This window comes from Pseudophryne corroboree, chromosome 2 (assembly GCF_028390025.1).
Source record: "Pseudophryne corroboree isolate aPseCor3 chromosome 2, aPseCor3.hap2, whole genome shotgun sequence".
Classification (NCBI taxonomy): Eukaryota; Metazoa; Chordata; class Amphibia; order Anura; family Myobatrachidae; genus Pseudophryne; species Pseudophryne corroboree.
In genome coordinates, this window is record NC_086445.1 from 741,922,269 (window position 1) to 741,946,749 (window position 24,481).

General features: G+C 47.8%; 1 protein-coding gene across 2 annotated transcripts in view; it reads left to right on the plus strand.

Annotated features, from left to right (window-relative positions):
• Nucleotides 1–24,481, plus strand: part of MAGI3 (membrane associated guanylate kinase, WW and PDZ domain containing 3) — a 676,662-nt gene that overhangs the window by 278,307 nt on the left and 373,874 nt on the right. The window lies entirely within an intron of this gene.

Sequence of the window (24,481 nt, forward strand, 5' to 3'; positions counted from 1 at the left end):
TGTCAATCTCACAGCATAAGTACCATATCTATTTGTAACATTATTATCGCTGTATTGTCTTAAATTCAGCAGAGACCTCTCTGTAATAACAAGGAGTGCTGGTGATCTGATCACAAGCTTTGTTGTAGTGCAGAACAAAAAGCAGTGAAGGCAGGCAAAGGGGTTTCCCAAAGATACAGGGAGTGGCCCCTTGTTGTTTATGGGATGTGTAACTTGCATAATATAAGCATATACTTGGAATGTCTGGAAGACCCACAACTTTCCACAATTTCTCCAGCATAGCCGGGACAGTTGACAAGCTTTGTAGATTCTTCCTTCAGTACACAACTTGCTAACATACTGTATGGGATCCAGTTAGGTGTGCAAGAAAAGGCCGGAGTTATTCAATAAAACTTCCCATTTCCCGCAGAGTAAACCCTGGGTTAACATGCACTAACCCATTGGTTGTGCGCGAAACACGCAGCTAATTGGATTACCCCAATAGAGAACAGTCCGTAAACTTATCCTTTGTGACTTGTCTCGTTCAGTATTGCATTGCCTAGAGATATGGCACAGCATTAAATCTATTTACCTTTGCATCATTCTGCATCATTTGTTTGTAGTTTTTTTTTAAATACTGTGTTCAGTTTTGTTAACAGGTTTTGTCATTTTTGACACAAATCTTTCTTTGAGCTCAAAATAACTATCCTGATAAAGACAAGATCATATGTAGATCAGGATGCGGTTAAATTACCGGCAGCCGTAATCCCGACACTAGTCACAATGCCAACGACGGATTTCTGAAATGGTCATGAGGCTGACGTCGGAATTCCGGCAGTCACCGGCATTTTCTACTGATTCCTGTAGATCAGAATAAGCATATACAGTAACTATGATCTACCATTGATTGTGATCAACTATTCTCTATACAGCGCTTCATAATATGTTGATGCTATATAACTAAGCAATGATAAATAAAATATTGAATAGTGGCCACAGTTATGTGTTCCACTTAATTGCAGATTTTACAATTATTTTTCTGCAGCGGGGTACACTGGTATTCCGTAGGGAATAACATCGGGGGGTGTAGAGTTGGATCTTGATCCGAGGCACCAACAGGTTAAAGCTTCGACTGTTCCCAGGATGCACTGCACCGCCTCCTCTATAGCCCCGCTTCCAGGCACTGGAGCTCAGTTTGTAAATTGGTGCCTGCAGTGCAGGTCACTAACAGGTGGGGCTGCACTAGACAGCCCTGAAAAGAGCTTTTTTAGAAGACTTCAAGGGCCACACCACTTTCTATGTCTTTATGACATGCTGTGCTGCGGCTCCATCACCTCTCTCAGCTCCGCTGCATACTCCCGCTGCCTGGTTCCCGGGTACTTGCAGCGGAGATGCACCGTTTTTCTTCAGGCACACGACCGCTGTTATTCTCCAGGATCGCGTGGCTGCACTTGAATGGGGGAGGTAAGGTAAATCGCGATCCAGTCGTGGTCCCAGGAAACAGACCGCGCCGCTGGTGTGGATACTGTGTCGCACAGGGACCCCACTATATCCACCAGGGCAAGGAGCACATTACATAGCTGGGCTGATCTCCGGGACTGCTCTGTAAATCCGCCTGTATCATCAGCGCTGTGCATTTACAGACACTTAAGTATTCTACATGTCATTTTAGACAGTGTTCGTTAAGAACAAGTGTACTGCTATCTGAATATTTAGTACATGTATTCTGTGTTATACATCCAGTGTTTACGGTGTATTGTTATATCTATATACATACATACCTATATGTAATTACTAGTCCAGTGCAGTTTTATTGTTATATGTGATAATTCCTGCATTGTACCTGTGACTGAGTGTGCCTATAGCTGCTCTGTGGATTCCACTCTTGTGTATCACACGTTTGCTATCACTATATTCTGTACCCTGGGGAACTACAGATGGGTCCACAGTTATCTTGGCTAGTTAGCTGCGCCTAGGCACAACATGGTTTATTAACATAAACCCTTCATCTATTCAGGGCCGTTTCTAGACAATTTGGCTCCCAGTGCGAGATTTAAAAATGTGCCCCCCCCCCCCCCATTGCTATAAAAAAATTGCGTGTCCCCCCCCCCCCCCCCCATATAGCTATAAAAAGAAAAAGCATGCGCGCGCCGAAGGCGCGCACGCTCCCGACAAGGGTGTGTGGCCTGATTAAAATGGCTGTGGTCTCATTAAAGTGGGCGTGGCCTCGTCTGATATCATCACGCCCACCACAGGGAAAAAATTTTTTTAATAAAAAAGTCCCCATTTTACACAGCGCGGCAGGCAGGTGTCTCCATTTTACACAGTGCGGCAGGCAGGTATCCCAATTTTACACAGTGCGGCAGGCAGGTATCCCCATTTTACACAGTGCGGCAGGCAGGTATCCCCATTTTACACAGTGCGGCAGGAAGGTATCCCCATTTTACACAGTGCGGCAGGCAGGTATCCCCATTTTACACAGCGCGGCAGGCACGTGCCCCCATTTTACACAGTACGGCAGGCAGGTGTCCCCATTTTACACAGTGCGGCAGGCAGGTGTCCCCATTTTACACAGTGCGGCAGGCAGATATCCCCATTTTACACAGTGCGGCAGGCAGATATCCCCATTTTACACAGTGCGGCAGGCAGATATCCCCATTTTACACAGTACGGCAGGCAGATATCCCCATTTTACACAGTACACAGGCAGGTGCCCCCATTTCTCTAACGTCCTAAGTGGATGCTGGGGACTCCGTAAGGACCATGGGGATTAGCGGCTCCGCAGGAGACTGGGCACAAAAGTAAAGCTTTAGAACTACCTGGTGTGCACTGGCTCCTCCCCCTATGACCCTCCTCCAAGCCTCAGTTAGATTTCTGTGCCCGAACGAGAAGGGTGCACACTAGGTGGCTCTCCTGAGCTGCTTAGTGAAAAGTTTAGTTTCAGGTTTTTTATTTTCAGTGAGACCTGCTGGCAACAGGCTCACTGCATCGAGGGACTAAGGGGAGAAGAAGCGAACTCACCTGCGTGCAGAGTGGATTGGGCTTCTTAGGCTACTGGACATTAGCTCCAGAGGGACGATCACAGGCCCAGCCATGGATGGGTCCCAGAGCCGCGCCGCCGGCCCCCTTACAGAGCCAGAAGACAGAAGAGGTCCGGAAAATCGGCGGCAGAAGACGTCCTGTCTTCAACAAGGTAGCGCACAGCACTGCAGCTGTGCGCCATTGCTCTCAGCACACTTCACACTCCGGTCACTGAGGGTGCAGGGCGCTGGGGGGGGGGGGCGCCCTGAGACGCAATATAAACACCTTGGATGGCAAAAAATGCATCACATATAGCTCCTGGGCTATATGGATGCATTTAACCCCTGCCAGAATACTTAGAAAAACGGGAGATAAGGCCGCCGATAAGGGGGCGGAGCCTATCTCCTCAGCACACTGGCGCCATTTTCCCTCACAGCTCCGTTGGAGGGAAGCTCCCTGGCTCTCCCCTGCAGTCACTACACTACAGAAAGGGTTAAAAAAGAGAGGGGGGGCACTAATTACGCGCAGTATAAAAGATACAGCAGCTATAAGGGGAAAAACACTTATATAAGGTTATCCCTGTATATATATATAGCGCTCTGGTGTGTGCTGGCAAACTCTCCCTCTGTCTCCCCAAAGGGCTAGTGGGGTCCTGTCCTCTATCAGAGCATTCCCTGTGTGTGTGCTGTATGTCGGTACGTTTGTGTCGACATGTATGAGGAGAAAAATGATGTGGAGACGGAGCAGATTGCCTGTAATAGTGATGTCACCCCCTAGGGGGTCGACACCTGAGTGGATGAACTGTTGGAAGGAATTACGTGACAGTGTCAGCTCTGTATAAAAGACAGTGGTTGACATGAGACAGCCGGTTACTCAGCTTGTGCCTGTCCAGACGTCTCATAGGCCGTCAGGGGCTCTAAAGCGCCCGTTACCTCAGATGGCAGATATAGACGCCGACACGGATACTGACTCCAGTGTCGACGGTGAAGAGAAAAATGTGACTTCCAGTAGGGCCACACGTTACATGATGGAGGCAATGAAAAATGTTTTACACATTTCTGATAATACGAGTACCACCAAAAAAAGGGGTATTATGTTCGGTGAGGAAAAACTACCTGTAGTTTTCCTGAATCTGAGACATTAAATGAGGTGTGTGATGATGCGTGGGTTTCCCCCGATAACAACTGATAATTTCTAAAATGTTATTGGCATTATATCCTTTCCCGCCAGAGGTTAGGGTGCGTTGGGAAACACCCCCTAGGGTGGATAAAGCGCTCACACGCTTGTAAGGGCTCTACCCTCTCCTGAGATGGCCGCCCTTAAGGATCCTGCTGATAGAAAGCAGGAGGGTATCCTAAAATGTATTTACACACATACTGGTGTTATACTGCGACCAGCAATCGCCTCAGCCTGGATGTGCAGTGCTGGGTTGGCGTGGTCGGATTCCCTGACTGAAAATATTGATACCCTAGATAGGGACAGTATATTTTTGCCTATAGAGCATTTAAAAGATGCATTTCTATATATGCGTGATACACAGCGGAATATTTGCCGACTGGCATCAAGTCTAAGTGCGTTGTCCATTTCTACCAGTAGAGGGTTATGGACACGACAGTGGTCAGGTGATGCGGATTTCAAACGGCATTTGGAAGTATTGCCTTATTAAGGGGAGGAGTTATTTGGGGTCGGTCTTTCAGACCTGGTGGCCACGGCAACAGCTGGGAAATCCACGTTTGTACCCGAGGTCGCCTCTCAACATGAGAAGACGCCGTATTATCAGGCGCAGTCTTTTCGTGGACAAGCGGGCAAAAGGTTCCTCATTTCTGCCCGTGACAGAGGGAGAGGAAAAAAGGCTGCAGAAATCAGCCAGTTCCCAGGAACAGAAACCCTCTCCCGCCTCTGCCAAGCCCTCAGTATTACGCTGGGGCTTTACAAGCAGAATCAGGCACGGTGGGGGGCCCGTCTCAATGAATTTCAGCGCGCAGTGGGCTCACTCGCGGGCTCACTCGCAAGTAGACCCCTGGATCCTTCAGGTGATATCTCAGGGGTAAAAAATTTTTAATTCGAGACGTCTCTTCCTCGCCGTTTCCTAAAGTCGGCTTTACCGATGTCTCCTTCTGACAGGGAGACAGTTTTGGAAGCCATTCACAAGCTGTATTCCCAGCAGGTGATAATCAAGGTACCCCTCCTGCAACAGGGAACGGGGTATTATTCCACACTGTTGTGGTACCGAAGCCGGACGGCTCGGTGAGACCGATTCTAAATCTAAAATCTTTGAACACTTACATACAGAGGTTCAAATTCAAGATTGAGTCACTCAGAGCAGTGATTGCGAACCTGGAAGAAAGGGACTACAGGATGTCTCGGGACATCAAGGATGCTTACCTTCATGTCCAAATTTACCCTTCTCACCAAGGGTACCTCAGGTTTATGGTACAGAACTGTCACTATCAGTTCAGACGCTGCCGTATGGATGGTCCACGGCACCCCGGGTCTTTACCAAGGTAATGGCCGAAATTATGATATTCCTTCAAAGGAAGGGAATTTTAGTTATCCCTTACTTGGACGATTCCCTGATAAGGGTAAGATCCAGGGAACAGTTGGAGGTCGGTGTAGCACTATCTCAGGTAGTGTTGCGGCAGCACGATTGGATTCTCAATATTCCAAAATCGCAGCTGGTTCCGAAGACTCGTCTTCTGTTCCTAGGGATGATCCTGGACACAGTCCAGAAAAAGGTGTTTCTCCCGGAGGAGAAAGCCAGGGAGTTATCCGAGCTAGTCAGGAACCTCCTAAAACCGAGCCAAGTCTCAGTGCATCAATGCACAAGGGTTCTGGGTAAAATGGTGGCTTCCTATGAAGCAATCCCATTCGGCAGATTCCACGCAAGAACTTTCCAGTGGGACCTGCTGGACAAATGGTCCGAGTCGCATCTTCAGATGCATCAGCGGATAACCCTGTCACCAAGAACAAGGGTGTCCCTCCTGTGTTGGTTGCAGAGTGCTCATCTTCTAGAGGGCCGCAGATTCGGCATTCAGGACTGGGTCCTGGTGACCACGGATGCCAGCCTGCGAGGCTGGGGAGCAGTCACACAGGGAAGGAATTTCCAGGGCTTATGGTCAAGCCTGGAGACATCACTTCACATAAATATCCTGAAGCTAAGGGCCATTTACAATGCTCTAAGCTTAGCAAGACCTCTGCTTCAAGGTCAGCCGGTGTTGATCCAGTCGGACAACATCACGGCAGTCACCCACGTAAAACAGACAGGGTGGCACTAGAAGCAGGAGGGCAATGGCAGAAGCTGCAAGGATTCTTCGCTGGGCGGAAAATCATGTGATAGCACTGTCAGCAATTCCGGGAGTGGACAACTGGGAAGCAGACTTCCTCAGCAGACACGACCTCCACCCGGGAGAGTGGGGACTTCACCCAGAAGTCTTCCACATGATTATAAACCATTGGGAAAAACTCGACAGGTATTGCGCCAGGTCAAGGGACCCTCAGGCAATAGCTGTAGACGCTCTGGTAACACCGTGGGTATACCAGTCAGTGTATGTGTTCCCTTATCTGCCTCTCATACCCAAGGTACTGAGATTGATAAGATGGAGAGGAGTAAGCACTATATTCGTGGCTCCGGATTGGCCAAGAAGGACTTGGTAACCGGAACTTCAAGAGATGCTCACGGAGGATCCGTGGCCTCTACCTCTAAGAAGGGACCTGCTCCAGCAAGGACCCTGTCTGTTCCAAGACTTACCGCGGCTGCGTTTGACGGCATGGCGGTTGAACGCCGGATCCTGAAGGAAAAAAGGCATTCCGGATGAAGTCATCCCTATCCTGATCAAAGCCAGGAAGGATATAACCGCAAAACATTATCACCGCATTTGGCGAAAATATGTTGCGTGGTGCGAGGCCAGTAAGGCCCGACGGAGGAAATTCAACTGGGTCGATTCCTACATTTCCTGCAAACAGGAGTGTCTATGGGCCTGAAATTGGGGTCCATTAAGGTTCAAATTTCGGCCCTGTCAATTTTCTTCCAAAAAGAACTAGCTTCAGTCCCTGAAGTTCAGACGTTGTAAAAGGGGTACTGCATATACAGCCTCCTTTTGTGCCTCCAGTGGCACCTTGGGATCTCAATGTAGTTTTTGGGTTCCAAAAGTCACATTGGTTTGAACCACTTAAATCTGTGGAGTTAAAATATCTCACATGGAAAGTGGTCATGCTGTTGGCCCTGGCCTGGGCCAGGCGCGTGTCAGAATTGGCGGCTTTATCCTGTAAAAGCCCTTATCTGATTTTCCATTCGGACAGGGCGGAATTGAGGACTCGTCCTCAGTTTCTCCCTAAGGTGGTTTCAGCGTTTCACCTGAACCAACATATTGTGGTGCCTGCGGCTACTAGGGACTTGGAGGACTCCAAGTTGCTAGACGTTGTCAGGGCCCTGAAAATATATATTTCCAGGACGGCTGGAGTCAGAAAATCTGACTCGCTGTTTATCCTGTATGCACCCAACAAGCTTGGTGCTCCTGCTTCTAAGCAGACTATTGCTCGTTGGATTTGTAGTACAATTCAGCTTGCACATTCTGTGGCAGGCCTGCCACAGCCAAAAATCTATAAATGCCCACTCCACAAGGAAGATGGGCTCATCTTGGGCGGTTGCCCGAGGGGTCTCGGCTTTACAACTTTGCCGAGCAGCTACTTGGTCAGGAGCAAATACGTTTGTAAAATTCTACAAAATTGATACCCTGACTGAGGAGGACCTGGAGTTCTCTCATTTGGTGCTGCAGAGTCATCCGCACTCTCCCGCCCGTTTGGGAGCTTTGGTATAATCCCCATGGTCCTTACGGAGTCCCCAGCATCCACTTAGGACGTTAGAGAAAATAAGAATTTACTTACCGATAATTCTATTTCTCGTAGTCCGTAGTGGATGCTGGGCGCCCATCCCAAGTGCGGATTGTCTGCAATACTGGTACATAGTTATTGTTACCAAAAAATCGGGTTATTGCTGTAGTGAGCCATCTTTTCTAGAGGCTCCTCTGTTATCATGCTGTTAACTGGGTTTAGATCACGAGTTGTACGGTGTGATTGGTGTGGCTGGTATGAGTCTTACCCGGGATTCAAAATCCTTCCTTATTGTGTATGCTCGTCCGGGCACAGTATCCTAACTGAGGCTTGGAGGAGGGTCATAGGGGGAGGAGCCAGTGCACACCAGGTAGTTCTAAAGCTTTACTTTTGTGCCCAGTCTCCTGCGGAGCCGCTAATCCCCATGGTCCTTACGGAGTCCCCAGCATCCACTACGGACTACGAGAAATAGAATTATCGGTAAGTAAATTCTTATTTTTACACAGTGCGGCAGGCAGATATCCCCATTTTACACAGTACGTAGGCAGGTGCCCCCATTTTACACAGTGTGGCAGGCAGGTATCCCCATTTTACACAGTGCGGCAGGCAGGTATCCCCATTTTACACAGTGCGGCAGGAAGGTATCCCCATTTTACACAGTGCGGCAGGCAGGTATCCCCATTTTACACAGCGCGGCAGGCACGTGCCCCCATTTTACACAGTACGGCAGGCAGGTGTCCCCATTTGCACAGTGCGGCAGGCAGATATTCCCTTTTTACACAGTACGCAGGCAGGTGTCCCCATTTTACACAGTGCGGCAGGCAGATATCCCCATTTTACACAGTGCGGCAGGCAGGTATCCCCATTTTACACAGTACGACAGGCAGATATCCCCATTTTACACAGTACGACAGGCAGATATGCCCATTTTACACAGTACGCAGGCAGGTGCCCCCATTTTACACAGTGCGGCAGGCAGATATCCCCATTTTACACAGTACGCAGGCAGGTGCCCCCATTTTACACAGTACGGCAGGCAGGTGTCCCCATTTTACACAGTGCGGCAGGCAGATATCCCCATTTTACACAGTACGCAGGCAGGTGTCCCCATTTTACACAGTGCGGCAGGCAGATATCCCCATTTTACACAGTGCGGCAGGCAGGTATCCCCATTTTACACAGTACGGCAGGCAGATATCCCCATTTCACACAGTGCGGCAGGCAGGTATCCCCATTTTACACAGTACGCAGGTAGGTGCCCCCATTTTACACAGTACGGCAGGCAGATATCCCCATTTTACACAGTACGCAGGCAGGTGCCCCCATTTTACACAGTGCGGAAGGCAGATATCCCCATTTTACACAGTGCGGCAGGCAGGTATCCCCATTTTACACAGTGCGGCAGGCAGGTGTCAAGTGGGGGGGGGGAAGGGGGAGAGAGAGAGATAGAGATAATACTTACATCTTCCCGCTCTTCGGGTCCGGCCGCCTCACGTCCCTCGCGCCGGCCGCCTCCTCCTTCCAGGCTTATCTCCTCTCCTCCCTCTTCCCGAGCGCTCCTGCTCGGGGGGCGGGGCTTCGCGGAATGACACGTTTGCGTCGTGACGTCACGACGCAAACGCGTCATTCCGCGAAACTCCGCCCCCCGAGCAGGAGCGCTCGGGAAGAGGGCGGAGAGGAGATAAGGACACACAAAGTGCCGCGGCGGGCGCCCCGTGCGGTTGCACGGCTCGCCCGCCGCTAGAAACGGCACTGCATCTATTGTTCTCAGCTGCAATACAATACAGAGAACAATACAGCAGGGGATTAAGTCATTACAGCAGGGGATTAAGTCCGACTGCCCAGTCTCAATGAAACCTATTAAAGGTCAAGATGAACATGGACCCATCTGTAGGTGCGTCAGGTTCTCATATAATATATAGTGCTACACAGGGTATACTGTTTGTATTTCTCACTGTGTTTTTCAGTCACCCCACACCACTTATATTCTCTGTGCTCTGTATTTACTGTCACAAAACACAAGGGATTATTTGCTGTTTTTTGTGTGTTTGTCTGGCTATATTGTACTATTACATCCTAAGGCTACATCCCACATGATGTCTGCTACACAGGGTGGGACATCCGCGGACGCTCCTGCATCATGCAGTGCTGTCGTCACGGATTCACCAGTGGGGGAAGTATTAGCTGCTGGTTCAGGCGCTGGGGGCCATACATCTCCAAGTCCGTCTGTGGCACCTGTGGTCAATCAAGACCCACCTTGGACAGCTTTTTCAAATATGCTGACTACGCTTGTAACGCGTCTCAAGACCCCTGTGGGGCCTCCTGTGCCATTACAGCCACATATTGTCCCTGTAGTTAATCCGCCATGGGTGGATACTTTGTCTGCCCAGTTACAGCAATTAAATCAGACTTTGGTTAGACAAAAGTCAACCCCACGTCCCTCTGGGGCCAAGGGGTCATCTAAGCGGGTCATATCTTCCTCACAATCCACTAATATTTCGGATAATTCTTCCGATGAAGATGGGGAATATACTGATCCATCAGATACTGATACAGTTGCTTCTGATGAGGAATCTACAACTCAGGTTGATGTTCCTGACATTGTGGAGGCTATCAAGCTGATTCTCCAAATTGATGATGACATTGAGCCTCCTGTTACAACTAAGAAACCTGATAAGTTTAAACGTCAGAAGGTTGCTAAAGTAGTTTTACCACATTCTGACCTCTTAATTGACATACGCCAGGAATCCTGGTCATCTCTAGGAAAGTAGTTTTCCCTGTCTTAAAAGATGCTAGCTCATTGGCCTATCCCTGTGGAGTTGAGCAACAAGTGGGAAACTCCACCGCCGGTGGACTCTCATGTCTCCCGTCTTGTGGTGTCATCTACTCTGCCTGTCACCACCGTCACCTCACTGAAGGAACCGACGGATAAGCACATGGAGGGATTCCTGAAGTCTATTTACACTCTTACCAGTGCTTTACATTGACCCACTATGGCTGCCTCTTGGCGGCAAAAGGAATTGAAGCATGGGTTCAGGCAATTGAGGAGGAGCTACCTCAGGATTTTTCTGACACTGTCAGACAATATCGGTCGTATATTACCACAGCCTCTCACTATATTCAGGAGGAGGCCTCTGATGCAGGGGGTCATGGCTGTCAAGGCTTCTACTATGTCTATCCTGGCCAGCCGGATTCTGTGGTTGAGGTCCTGGAAAGCTGACCTGGACTCTAAAAAGACCTTGGAGGTACTCCCTTTCAAGGGAGACCTCCTGTTTGGGGAAGATCTGAATAAGATTGTGACTGACTTGGCAACGGCCAAGACTGCGTTTCTCCCAAGTACTAATCCTTCTGCTCAGAAGGCTAATAAAACCACTTTTCATTCCTTTCGACCTCCAAGTAAAGCAAAAGGTCAGGCGTACCTGAAACAGGCTTGTGCTTCCAAAACCACTAAGCCCAAATCTAAACAGTCCTGGGCCACCCATCAGCCTGCTGCATGATGGGGCGGGCCTTTCCCTGGGTATCCCCAGGGTGGGAAGCCGACTTCTGAAGTTCACCCAGGCCTGGTTAAAGACCACTTCAGATGCCTGGGTACGGGAAGTTGTCTCTCACGGGTACGCAGTCTCTTTCAAGAGAAGTCCCCCTCGCCAGTTCAACGGTAATCCCTTTGGATCCATTAAAAGCGCAAGCTCTACACCTGGTTGTACAATCCCTCCTGGAAACAGGAGTGGTAGTGCCAGCACCTCTGTCCGTGAGAGGGAGGGGATACTATTTGACCCTGTTTCTAGTTCCGAAACCGAATGGGTCTTTCCGGCCTATTCTCAACCTCAAATCATTGAACAAATTTTTAAGAGTGTCCAAATTCCGTATGGAAACTCTGCACTCTATTGTGCTGGCCATGGAACCCCAGGACTATATGGTATCCCTGGACATATAGGATGCTTACCTGCACATACCTATTGCCATTTCGCATCAGCAATATCTGTGGTTTGCTATTGGCAACCTTCATTTGCAATTCCAGTCTCTGCCATTTGGACTGGCCACGGCGCCTTGGATTTTCACCAAGGTAATGGCCGTGATGACGGCTTTTCTCCATCGTCAGGGAATCAGAATCCTGCCATATCTGGATGACTTGCTGATTCTGGCGAACTCCCAAGATGTCCTCCTCAGTCACCTGGAGATGTCGGTCAACTTCCTTCAAGCCCACGGGTGGCTCATCAATTGGAAGAAGTCCTTGCTGGTCCCTGCTCGGAGCATGGTGCACCTGAGGGTGCTGCTGGACACACACAGCCAAAGACTTTCTGTCTCTGGAGAAGGTCCTGAAACTTCAGGACAAGATCAGATGCTTCCTCTCTCGCCAGAGAGTGTTGATACACTCGGCGATGCAAGTGCTAGGCCTCATGGTGTCGGCTTTCGACTTGGTAGAGTACGCTCAATTTCATCCCCACCCTAATCCTTTCCAAATGGTGCGACCTGCCTCATTGGATCAGATCTCAAATAATTTCCTTGACTTCGGAGGTTCGTCTGTCACTGAGCTGGTGGCTACAGAACCAACAATTGAGCAGGTGCCATCTCTTCTGGATCTCCAACTGGGTCCTTTTGACAATGGATGCCAGTCTGCGAGGTTGGGGCACGGTGTGGGAGCAACACTCTCTCCAGGGTCAGTGGACCAGGGAGGAATCTCTCCTCTCGGTAAACATTCTGGAATTGCGGGCGGTGTTCAATGCGTTGACACTGGCCCTGCCTCTGGTACAGAACAGGCCTGTTCAAATACAATCAGACAACGCCACCATGGTGGCGTACATAAAACATCAAGGCGGCACGCAAAGCCGCATGGCATTGATGGAAGTGTCAAAAATCCTCCAATGGGCGGAACGCCATCTGCCAGTGTTCATTCCGGGAGTCCTCAACCGGGACGTGCACGCCGGAGAGGTGGAGCCTTCATCCAGAAGTATTTCAACTCCTAGTGGACAAGTGGGTACTACCAGATGTAGACCTGATAGCATTTCGACACAATCACAAGGTTCCGGTCTTCGGAGCAAGGACAAAGGATCCTCAAGCAGAGTTCGTGGATGCACTGGCAATTCCATGGAACTTTCTAATACGTCCTAGAGGATGCTGGGGACGACATCAAGACCATGGGGTATAGATGGGATCTGCAGGAGACATGGGCACTCTAAAGACTTTTCATTAGGTGTGAACTGGCTCCTCCCTCTATGCCCCTCCTCCAGACCTCAGTTTTAGAAATGTGCCCAGGTCGACTGGATGCACTCTGAGGAGCTCTACTGAGTTTCTCTGAAAAGACTTATGTTAGGTTTGTTATTTTCAGGGAGAACTGCTGGCAACAGACTCCCTGCTTCGTGGGACTGAGGGGGCAGAAGTAAGAACCAACTTCCTAAAGAGTTTCATGGCTCTGCTTCTGGCTGACAGGACACCATTAGCTCCTGAAGGGTACTGAATGCTAGCCGTGCCTAGATGCTCACTCCCACATCACGCCGTCACCCCCCTCACAGAGCCAGAAGTCAGAAGACAGGTGAGTAGCAGAAGACAGATCTTCTATCAAGAAAAGTGACGGCTGAGGTACCGCGCAGCTGGCGGGAGCGCAGCGCGCCATTGCTGCCCACACACACAGGCACTGCAGGGTGCAGGGCGTGGGGGGGGGGTCGCCCTGGGCAGCAAAAACACCTCTATAAACTGGCAAAAAGGGGGCATAAGATGCCCAGGCACAGCCCTACCCCCGCCAGTATAAATATTATGAAAAGTTTCTGAGGTAAAAAGGGTGGAGCTTCTTCCTCAGGCAGCCAGCACACTGCTTAGTGCCATGTTCTCTCTCCTCAGGCTGCAGAGAATTCGCTGGTCCTCCTTCACTTCTGACTACAAGTATCAGGGTGCAAAACGGGGGGGGGGGGGCACGAGGGAATTTGGTGCTTTACAAGTGTGTTTTACTGTGTAAAAAGCGCTGCATGTCAGTGGGCATTCTGTGTTCACAGGAATTAGATACTGGCGCTGGGGTTGTGAACTGGCTGCTCCTAAACTGTGTCCCTCTGACAGATTTTACTGTGGGTCTGTCCCCTAATAAGTCCCAGTGTGTCTGTGTGTGTGTTGTACACGTGTGTAAGACATGTCAAAGGCAGGGTGTTCCTCCCCGGAGGAAACCATTTTAGGGACACAGAAGTGTAATGTGGTGACGCTGCCGGCACACCAAGAGCCTGCATGGGTGAAAGAAATACGTGATAGTATGCATCATATCATTAGGAGATTAGATAAGTCTGAATCTCATGCTGAGTGCTGGAGAAAATCTGTGGAGGATGTGATTTTTCAGGGTTCTGTTCTTTCATCCGCAGGCGACCCCTCTGGGTCACATAAAAGACTATTTGCAAATATTGTGAATACTGATACCGACACGGACACTGATTTTTGTGTCGACGATAGTGACTCCAGGGAAATAGATCATAAATTGGCAAAAAATATACAATATATGATTGTGGCTATAAGGGAAGTTCTGGAAGTCACGGAAGCCACTCCTGTAACTCAGGAGAAGGCTTATTTCTATAAAGAAATGAAATCTAAGGTCACTTTCCCTCCTTCCCACGAGCTTTAATACACTCTTTGAAGGGATGTGGGTGAATCACGAAAATAAATTTCGTATTCCCAAGAGAATTCAGATAGCTTATCCTTTACCGGTGGAGGACAGGAAAAAATGGGAGTCACCCCCTGTGTTAGACAGTGCACTGTCCAGGTTGACAAAGAAGGTAATTCTCCCTGCACCTGGCACGGCTTCACTAAAAGAGCCGGCAGACCGAAAGATGGAAACTACATTGAAATCCATTTATGTTGCCAATGGTATGCTGCTCAGGCCCACAATTGCTTGCGCGTGGGTGACTCACTATTGAAAAATGGTCAGAAAGCGTGTCATCAGAAATTGACACGATTGATAAAGATGTGATACTCCTTAAGTTAGGGAATATCAAAGACGCTGCCGCATACATGATAGAAGCGATGAAAGATATTGGACTCTTGAGTTCACAAGCCACTACCATGGCAGTATCGGCTCGGCGGGCGTTGTGGATTCGCCAGTGGAACGTGGATGCAGATTCCAAAAGAGATATGGAGGCTCTCCCATATAAAGGTGAGGCCTTACTTGGCGATGGACTGGATGTGTTAGTCTCGGCGGCTACCGCAGGTAAGTCAACATTTGTGCCCTCTGCGCCTGCACCGGCAAAAAAGACATATCACCCGCACATGCAGTCCTTTCGGCCCAATAAATACAAAAAAGCAAGAGGTTCCCCCTTCTTTGCGGGTAGGGGAAGGGGAAAGGGAAAGAAGTCCACAGCAGCTTCAGGTTCCCAGGAGCAGAAGTCTACCCCTACTTCTGCCAAATCTTCAGCATGACGCTGGGGCTCCTTTGCGGGAGGCCGCTCGGGTGGGGGCACGTCTCAAACTGTTCAGCCAAGGTTGGATTCTGTCTGGCCTGGGTCCCTGGGTGTTGCAAATAGTGTCCCAGGGATACAAGCTGGAGTTTCAAGACGTTTCCCCATGCCGATTTTTCAAATCGACCTTGCCAGCTTCTCTTCCAGAAAGGGAAGCAGTAACAGCGGCATTCCAAAAATTATGTCAGGATTAGGTCATAGTCCTGGTACCTTTGTCACAACAAGGGGAGGGGTTTTATTCCTTTTTTGTAGTTCCGAAGCCGGACGGCTCGGTCAGACCGATCCTAAACCTGAAAAATCTGAATCTCTACTTGAAACGATTCAAGTTCAAAATGTAATCACTGAGGGCAGTCTGGAGGAGGGGGACTACATGGTGTCGGTAGACATAAAAGATGCTTACCTGCATGTTCCCATTTATCCTCCTCACCAGGCTTATCTGAGATTCGCGGTTCAGGATTGCCATTACCAATTCCAGACGTTACCTTTCGGTCTCTCCACGGCGCCGAGGGTATTCACCAAGGTGATGGCGGAGATGATGGTTCTCCTGCGTCAAAAAGGAGTCAATATAATTCCTTATCTAGACGATCTCCTGATAAAGGCGAGATCCAGGGAGCAGTTGTTACAAAACATCACACTCTCCCTGTCAATACTCCAACAACAAGGTTGGATCATAAATTATCCAAAGTCACAGTTGGAACCGACGACAAGATTGTCTTTTCTCGGGATGATTCTGGACACAGAAGTTCAGAGAGTATTTCTTCCGGTGGAAAAGGCTCTGGAAATCCAGAAAATGGTAAAACAGATATTGAAACCATCGAGTGTGTCGATCCATCAGTGCATTCGGGTGTTGGGGAAGATGGTGGCGGCCATACAGTTTGGCAGTTTCCATGCCATAATCCTTTCCTCAAAAGCCAGGATTTTGCTCCTGTGGTGGCTACACAGTTCTCAACTACTAGAGGGACGCAGGTTCGGGATTCAGGACTGGCTCCTGGTAACCACGGATGCAAGTCTCCGAGGCTGGGGAGCTGTCACTCAGGGAGAAAGCTTCCAGGGAAAATGGTCAAGTCAGGAAGCCTGCCTTTACATAAACGTGCTGGAATTGAGAGCCATTTACAATGGCCTTCAACAAGCGGTACATCTTCTTCAAGATTATCCCATGCAGATCCAGTCGAACAATGTAACAGCAGTCGCGTACATAAACAGGCAGGGCGGAACGAAAAGCAGAGCGGCAATGGCAGAGGTGATGAAGATCCTCCTCTGGGCAGAAAAACATGTAAGAGCTCTGTTGGCAATTTTCATTCCGGGAGTAGACAACTGGGAAGCAGACTTCCTCAGCAGACACGATCTCCATCCAGGAGAGTGGGGCCTACACCAAGAAGTCTTCACAGAGGTGACAAGTCTTTGGGGAGTTCCTCAAGTAGACATGATGGCATCTCATCTCAACAAGAAGCTTCAGAAATATTGTTCCAAGTCGAGAGACCCTCAAGTAATAGCAGTGGATGCGCTGGTGGCCCAGTGGGTGTTCCGGTCGGTGTATGTCTTCCCTCCACTTCCGCTGATCCCAAAAGTGCTCAGGATCATAAGAAGAACAAGAGTTTGAGTAATCTTCATTGCCCCTGACTGGCCAAGGAGGGCTTCGTACCCAGATCTTCAGGAGTTGCTCATAGAAGATCCTCGGCCTCTTCCTCTTCGCGAGGACCTGCTGCAGCAGGGGCCGGGCGTGTATCAAGACTTACCGCGGCTACGTTTGATGGCATGGCTGCTGAGCTCCGGATCCTAGCCTGAAAGGGTATTCCCAAGGAATTCATCCCCACCCTTATTCAGGCCAGGAAAGGAGTAATGTCGAAACATTTACCACCGTATTTGGAGAAAATGTGTCTTGGTGTAGATCCAAGAAGGCTCCTACGGAAGAGTTTGAGTCGGGACGTTTTCTCCATTTTCTGCAGGCTGGTGTGGAGGTGGGCCTATGATTGGGATCAATTAAGGTCCAGATTTCGGCCTTGTCAGTGTTCTTCAAAAAACAATTGGCCTCTCTTCCAGAGGGTCAGACCTTCATGAAAGGGGTTCTGCACATCCAGCCTCCATTTGTGCCTCCGGTGGCACCATGGGACCTTAATGTGGTGTTGTAGTTCCTTCAATCGGATTGGTTTGAACCTCTACAAGAGATAGAGTTGAAGTTTCTCACTTGGAAAGTGGTGATGCTTTTGGCATTGGCAGCCACAAGGCGGGTATCTGAATTGGGGGCCTTGTCTCACAATAGCCCTTACCTGATCTTCCATGAAGATAGGGCAGAGTTGAGGACTCGTCAACATTTTCTTCCGAAGGTGGTTTCATCTTTCCACATAAACCAACCTATTGTGGTGCCAGTAGTTACTGACACGTTTACTGAGTCAAAGTCTCTAGATGTGGTTAGGGCTTTGAAGATTTATGTCGCTAGAACAGCTCAAATACGGAAAACAGAGTCTTTGTTTGTCCTGTATGCTCCCAACAAGATTGGGTGCCCTGCTTCTAAGCAGACTATTGCGCGTTGGATCAGAAGTACGATTCAGCACGCTCATACTACGGCTGGATTGCCGTTACCGACGTCGGTGAAGGCCCATTCCACTAGGAAGGTGGGCTCATCCTGGGCAGCTGCCCGGGGGGGTCTCGGCATTGCAACTTTGCCGAGCAGCTACTTGGTCAGGGTCAAACACATTTGCTAAATTCTACAAGTTTGACACCTTGGCCGATGAGAACCTCAAGTTCGGTCAATCGGTACTGCAGGGTCATCCGCACTCTCCCGCCCGTACTGGAGCTTTGGTATAGACCCCATGGTCTTGATGTCATCCCCAGCATCCTCTAGGACGTATGAGAAAATAGGATTTTGATACCTACCGGTAAATCCTTTTCTCCTAGTCCGTAGAGGATGCTGGGCGCCTGTCCCAGTGCGTACTTTACCTGCAGTTTAGTTATTGGAATTACACAAGTTGTGTTATCTTAGTTATCAGCATGTTGCTGCAATTGGTTCATGCCTGTTGGCGTGTGTTATGTTGAATGCCATGTGTGCGGCATGGTTGAGGGTGTGAGTTGGTAGATATCTCGCCACTAGTTTAAGTAATTCTTTCCCTCAAAATGTCAGTCTCCCCGGGCACAGTTCCTACAACTGAGGTCTGGAGGAGGGGCATAGAGGGAGGAGCCAGTTCACACCCAATGAAAAGTGCCCATGTCTCCTGCGGATCCCGTCTATACCCCATGGTCTTGATGTCGTCCTAGCATCCTCTACGGACTAGGAGAAAAGGATTTACCGGTAGGTATCAAAATCCTATTTTCGGCTGCCATACGTTTTCCTTTCAGTGACACTCCTGCCCAGGGTAATACAGAAAGTTCAAGCAAGAAGGAGGAATACTACTTCCAGTCACTCCAGCGTGGCCCAGACGGCATTGGTTCTCAGACCTGCAGGGTCTATCGATCAAGCGTCCTCTTCTACTTCCTCAACGCCCATACCTCCTCGTTCAGGGCCCTTGTGTCTACCCTGGCCTGGCCAGACTGGCTTTGACGGCGTGGCTCTTGAAGCATCACTCCTGAGAGCAAAAGGATTTTCTGAGGCGTTTATTCAAGCTATGTTGAAAGCCCGTAAACCAGCTTCGGCTCGGATTTATTGCAGGGTCTGGAATTCTTACTTCACATGGTGTTGCTGCTAAGAATTATGATGCATATACGTTCAAAACTTCCAGACTTTTGGCTTTTCTACAACAAGGCCTAGACTTGGGCCTTTGTCTGGCCTCCCTCAAGGTTCATATCTCTGCCTTGTCGGTGTGGTTTCAGAGAAAAATTGCATCTCTTCCTGACGTTCACACTTTCACTCGGGGTGTCCTATGGATTCAGCCTCCCTATGTCCCTCCTGTGGCTCCATGGGATCTGTCTGTCGTCTTAAATGCGCTGCAAGAGTATCCATTTGAACCTCTTGAGTCTGTGGACCTTAAATGCCTTGCGCTTAAGGTTGTGTTTCTGTTGGCTATTGCCTCTGCTAGAAGGGTGTCGAACTTGGGCACGTTGTCCTGTCGTCCAACCTTTCTGATTTTTCACCCTTGACCGGGCAGTTCTTCAAACTCACCCACGTTATTTGCCGAAGGTGGTATCATCTTTTCACCATAAACAGGAGATTGTGGTTCCGGCCTTCATCTCTTCTGGTTTGTCCTCTAAAGAAAGGTCTTTGAATGTGGTACGGGCTCTCCGTATTTATGTTGAAAGGACTTCCTCTATTATCAGATTCCCTTTTTGTACTTTTCGGTTTTCACAAACGTGGGTGGCCAGCAAATAAGCAAACCTTGGCCAGATGGATTAGAATGGTGATTGCACAAGCCTGTGCGCAGGCTGGGCTCCCAGTTCCTGCTGCTATCAGAGCCCATTTTACTCTGTGTGTTGGACCGTCCTGGGCGGCCCGCCGTGGTTAGTCCGCAGAACAATTGTGCAAAGCGGCTACGTTGTCCTCAGTGAACACGTTCATCAGGTTCGATGCCTTTGATACTTCCGCCTCCTAGAATGCTTCCTTTGGACGCCGGGTTCTTGTGCCCGCTACAGTGCGTCCCCTCCCATGAGGAACTGCTTTAGGACATCCCCGATGTTATTCCCTGTGGAATACCAGTGTACCCCGCTGCAGAAAAGGAGATTTATGGTAGACTTACCATTGTTAAATCTCTTTCTGCGAGGTACACTGGATTCCACAGGGCGCCTACCCTGACGCACTTAGCTTCTTTGGGTTTGTATGGCATTAGCCGCTAGTCCCTTCTCCTGTCGTGAGAATGTGGTTCTTTGTGACTAACATCTACCATCTCTCTTACCTGCTACTGCATTGGACTGGTTAACATAACTGAGCTCCAGTTCTTGGAGGCGGGGCTATATATAAGGCGGTGCAGTGCATCCTGGGAACAGTCAAAGATTTAGCCTGTTGGTGCCTCTGATCAAGATCCAACTCTACACCCCCTGATGTTGTTCCCTGTGGAATTCTGTTTACCTCGCAGAAAGAGATTTAACAATGGTAAGTCTACCAAAAAATCTTCTTTTTCCTGTTATACAAAATAGGAATTTGATGCGATGCACTTATCTCTTGTATTTGGTAATGATGATGTTTGGCAATACACTTGATAGCCGAGTGTCGAAATATTAAATGGTTACATTATTGGTCCTTTAAATGAAAGCGGATGATCTTGATGCTTCTATATTCCACATTTTAATGTCAAACCTCATTTGTAGTCATTGTGACACCAAATTGTATGTACTTTATGAGAACACCTGCATATATCACATGATTGCGTCAATTGATTTACATTTTCATGTTTTAAGGAAGTGTGATTATAATGTAAGGGATAAACCTGAGTGAGAATAGGAAAAACGAAAGAAGCAAAACCAATAAGAAAGAAGTATTATATAGGTTGTAGGGCTTAGAGGAACTGTGACCCATCTGAATGGAGGATTTGGGAGTAGTTCAGACAGTGTAGAGAGGTCAGGAATTTAATTCTAAATTGTGTCCACTTTACCCATGAAGTAATCAGCCCTGGCTTATTGTATTGAGTAAGAGGTTGACATGGACTGAAGAATAATTAAAAGGGGGGTGCACTAGAAATTGGATTTGCTATTGTTGCAAGTTGTGTAGTATATTAGGGGATTAGCAATGGGCAAAGCAGACTGACAACACAAAGGAGGGAATTGAAATTGGATAACAGGGTTTTCTCTAGTAAAGGTTTAATTGTGCTTGTATGTGTAAACAGAAATCTTGTGTGGGAGTTAGATAAGGTCAGAAGTTTGACTGATTTGTTTGGCAATCATATAACACTGTCAAGCACAAAGGACAGATTTGTATGTTGGGATCAGAGAATGCGGTGAAAGAGGAGAAATTTAGACAAGTGGTATTTCACAGATATTACTGAGAATGCAACTGATAGAAATACAGGAGAGAAATGACAACACCACTCACTCACTTACTCACTCATTCACTCACTCACTCACTCACTCACTTATAGGCAGTGCCTATATGTAATCTTACAACAACAGAATTTCAGGGTTGTTTTTTTATTTTTTTATTTATTGCAACGATTTCTCATTCAGGTTTTTAGTAGAATACTTGTCATCAATTGTAAAGTGCAATGGAATATACTCGTGCTATATAAGTAACTGTAAATAATAAATCATTAACGTGAAGTTGTATTTCTTGCATTCAACAATTTTTTTCTTGAATGTAGAACATCTGTTCAATTTACATTTCTGAATGGTTACAGGACACACGCTAGGGATCATTTTATCAGTATTCTTTAGTCACTGTCACACCAATTATGTAGCTTAGACAGCATTTTATCACGACACACACTGAAACACTTCTCATCCAAAAGCTTAAACTTTTTTGGTTAATTAAATAATATTTCTGCCACTAAAATGTTTCCTCCTTATTTGGTTAAAATACATTGTCACATTTTTTCTTCAGAAATAGATCTGGAAATAAATAAAACTACTCTGGAATTATGTTGGTACGCTGCCAGATGTTTCTAATTTTAAACAATGTAAAACTGAGCAGTTTAGATTTGTTTACTGGTTGATTTTAATTGCAGAAGAGACAAAATTACAATTTGTAAAAAATATCCCAAATTGATCTCCTCCCACAGTATCCTGAAATCATTGTACATGTTTACCATTACTTAATTCCTACAGAGAACATTTCCTGCTCTGGGTGCCAAGTCTTGGGGGTCGATTCTATTCGGCAACTAATGAATAGCGCCGGGAATTAGCTCCCGACGCTATTCAATTCAGCAACTAATTACCTGCAATTGTCGGGAATTCTTCTCTCATCCCCGGGGGATGAGAAGAGAAACCCGACAAAAGTGCTGCCTCGCGGCCGGCGCGAGGCTGATTCTGTCGGGAATCAGCCTCGCGCCGGGAGTTAAGTCGGAGAATGCCCGTTCTCCCGACAATTCAACCTGTTTTGTCGGCGAGAACGGGCCATCGCCGACGTAACTAGTTACTGAATTGAATAGCGTCGGGAGCTAATTCCCGGCGCTATTCATTAGTTGCCGAATAGAATCGACCCCTTGGATTGCATCCGCTTAACACTCATTTCTATATAAATACCACTTTATATTTTGTGTTTTAAAGGCGATTTGTTCTTATTGTCTTATGTGTTTTAAAATGTTTAGAACATTGGGCCTAATTCAGACCTGATCGTAGCCATGCAAAATTTTGGACGGCTACGATCAGGCACCCTGACATGCGGGGGGATGCCCAGCACTGGGCTAGTTCGCCTCGCATGTCAGGCCCTTCCTCCGGCGCACAGGTACAAAATCATCGCACGGCAGCAATGCTTTTGTACCTGAAGAGTAGCTCGCTACCCGTCGCTCTCCAGGTCGCAGCGACTGCGTGTGATGTCACGCAGCCGCCGCGGCCCGCCCCCCCGCACGGTCCGGGCATGCCTGCGTTGCCTGGACCGTGCCCCCAAAATGGCAGCCCAATGCTGCCGGCCTGCCCCCTCCCGCCCAGCGAACACCTCTGCCTGACAGTCAGGCAGAGGCCATCGCTGGGCAGAGATGCCGATTGCATCTCTGGCATGCGCCGTTGCCTGCGCATGCGCAGTTCAGACCTGATCGCCCGCTGTGTGAAAACGCACAGCAGCGATCAGGTCTTAATTAGCCCCATTATAAACTGGATGACAGACCTCAATTTTTGACACTCAAATCAAATCTCTTTAGAAGTAATTATGCCAAAAGGGAGTGGCTTGGCGTGGCATGGAGCAAGCAGCGTTTTGCTTGCTCTTATGCCTACTGTATGGGATGTAGTCAGTATCCCAACAGTCAGGATGCCAATGGTCACAATACTGACTGTAGCATACCGACTGTCAAAATCCCCAAAAATTCACTGTGCGATCACATGCTTCTGAGATTGGATCGCATAGTGAAGAGTCGCGCTTGCACACTATGGCCACTGCGTGTGCAGACCCTCTGAATGAGGACCATACACAGACAATACATCATGTGAAACTCTACATTTTTCTAGGTTCGGTTTTGAAATGGGGTACTGTATAGATTTTCCTATATTATCATCTTGTTACCCACAGGCTATTTGCTGTGAATTGTATTAACCTGCACACGTTTAATCCTTTTCAATTTCTCAGAAGACATATTCTTTGCGTTCCTAGCTATTTTGACATCTGTACACGCATTGAAATCCCCATTGTCTTTTTGTATCCACATTGAAAAAACGTTTACCATGTTAATTTTGAATACTAGCACTGTTATGCAGACCTATTGCATCCTCATTATCTGCAATATTTGTTATGCTGTGACATAGTGCTAGTCTTCATGTTCCAATTTGAGATAGAAAATATGTTAATGCAAACTAAATTAATAGAAATTTAACTTTATTAAAAATATTCCATAATCTGATAAGGCATAACGACGCCAGGCATCATTAATATCAGTGAGGTTATAAACTAATGTGTATCTTTCTTGAAGGCAATGAAAACTATTTTGGACACATAGTTACATAGATTTTTTATTCCATTTTCTTTTTTTTTTTTGGTTCAAATATTGGCACTGATGAGCAAACAAGTGTAATGCGTAATTACTTCATTACGGCATTTAAACAATAGATTCTTTGTGCCTTAAATATTGTATCAACGAGGGAGATATGGACCCATTTTGCTGATAATGTTTAGTTTTACATTTTCTCTTCTTGTTCAGAATGATGGATCTGAGTCAGAGGTGGACGCCATAACGATGTTTGCGCTTCTGAGCAATGTTTTTTGAACTGCGCACGCGTTACAGTCACACAATGCATGCGCGGTGATTGATTTGTGACTGAGGTCACAGTGATGGTTTATTTGCAATGTGAGTGACAGGTAGTGAGTATTTGCGCGAGGTACCGGGATGGGGAGTTAAATGAAGGCATTGGGACCGTTTTGGGGGGAAGGAGGGGGGGGGCTGTCTGAACCTGCGACTGCTTCTTCTTGCACAGTTGTATAGGCTCCAGCTGCTCAGAGGACTGATGTTGTGAGTGATGATGCGTCTTTGTATGCACAAGGTGGATCAGAGACCATTTGTGGGCATCTTTATACCATCGCCAATATCATTGCCATATTTTCAAAGAACTGCTGCATCCAAATGCACCTCTGAATCAGGCCTTATGGCTCTAATAACAGATAATTGTAAAGTTTAACTTTTCCGTTAATATTTTTACCCATAGATTATTAATAACTAATGTAT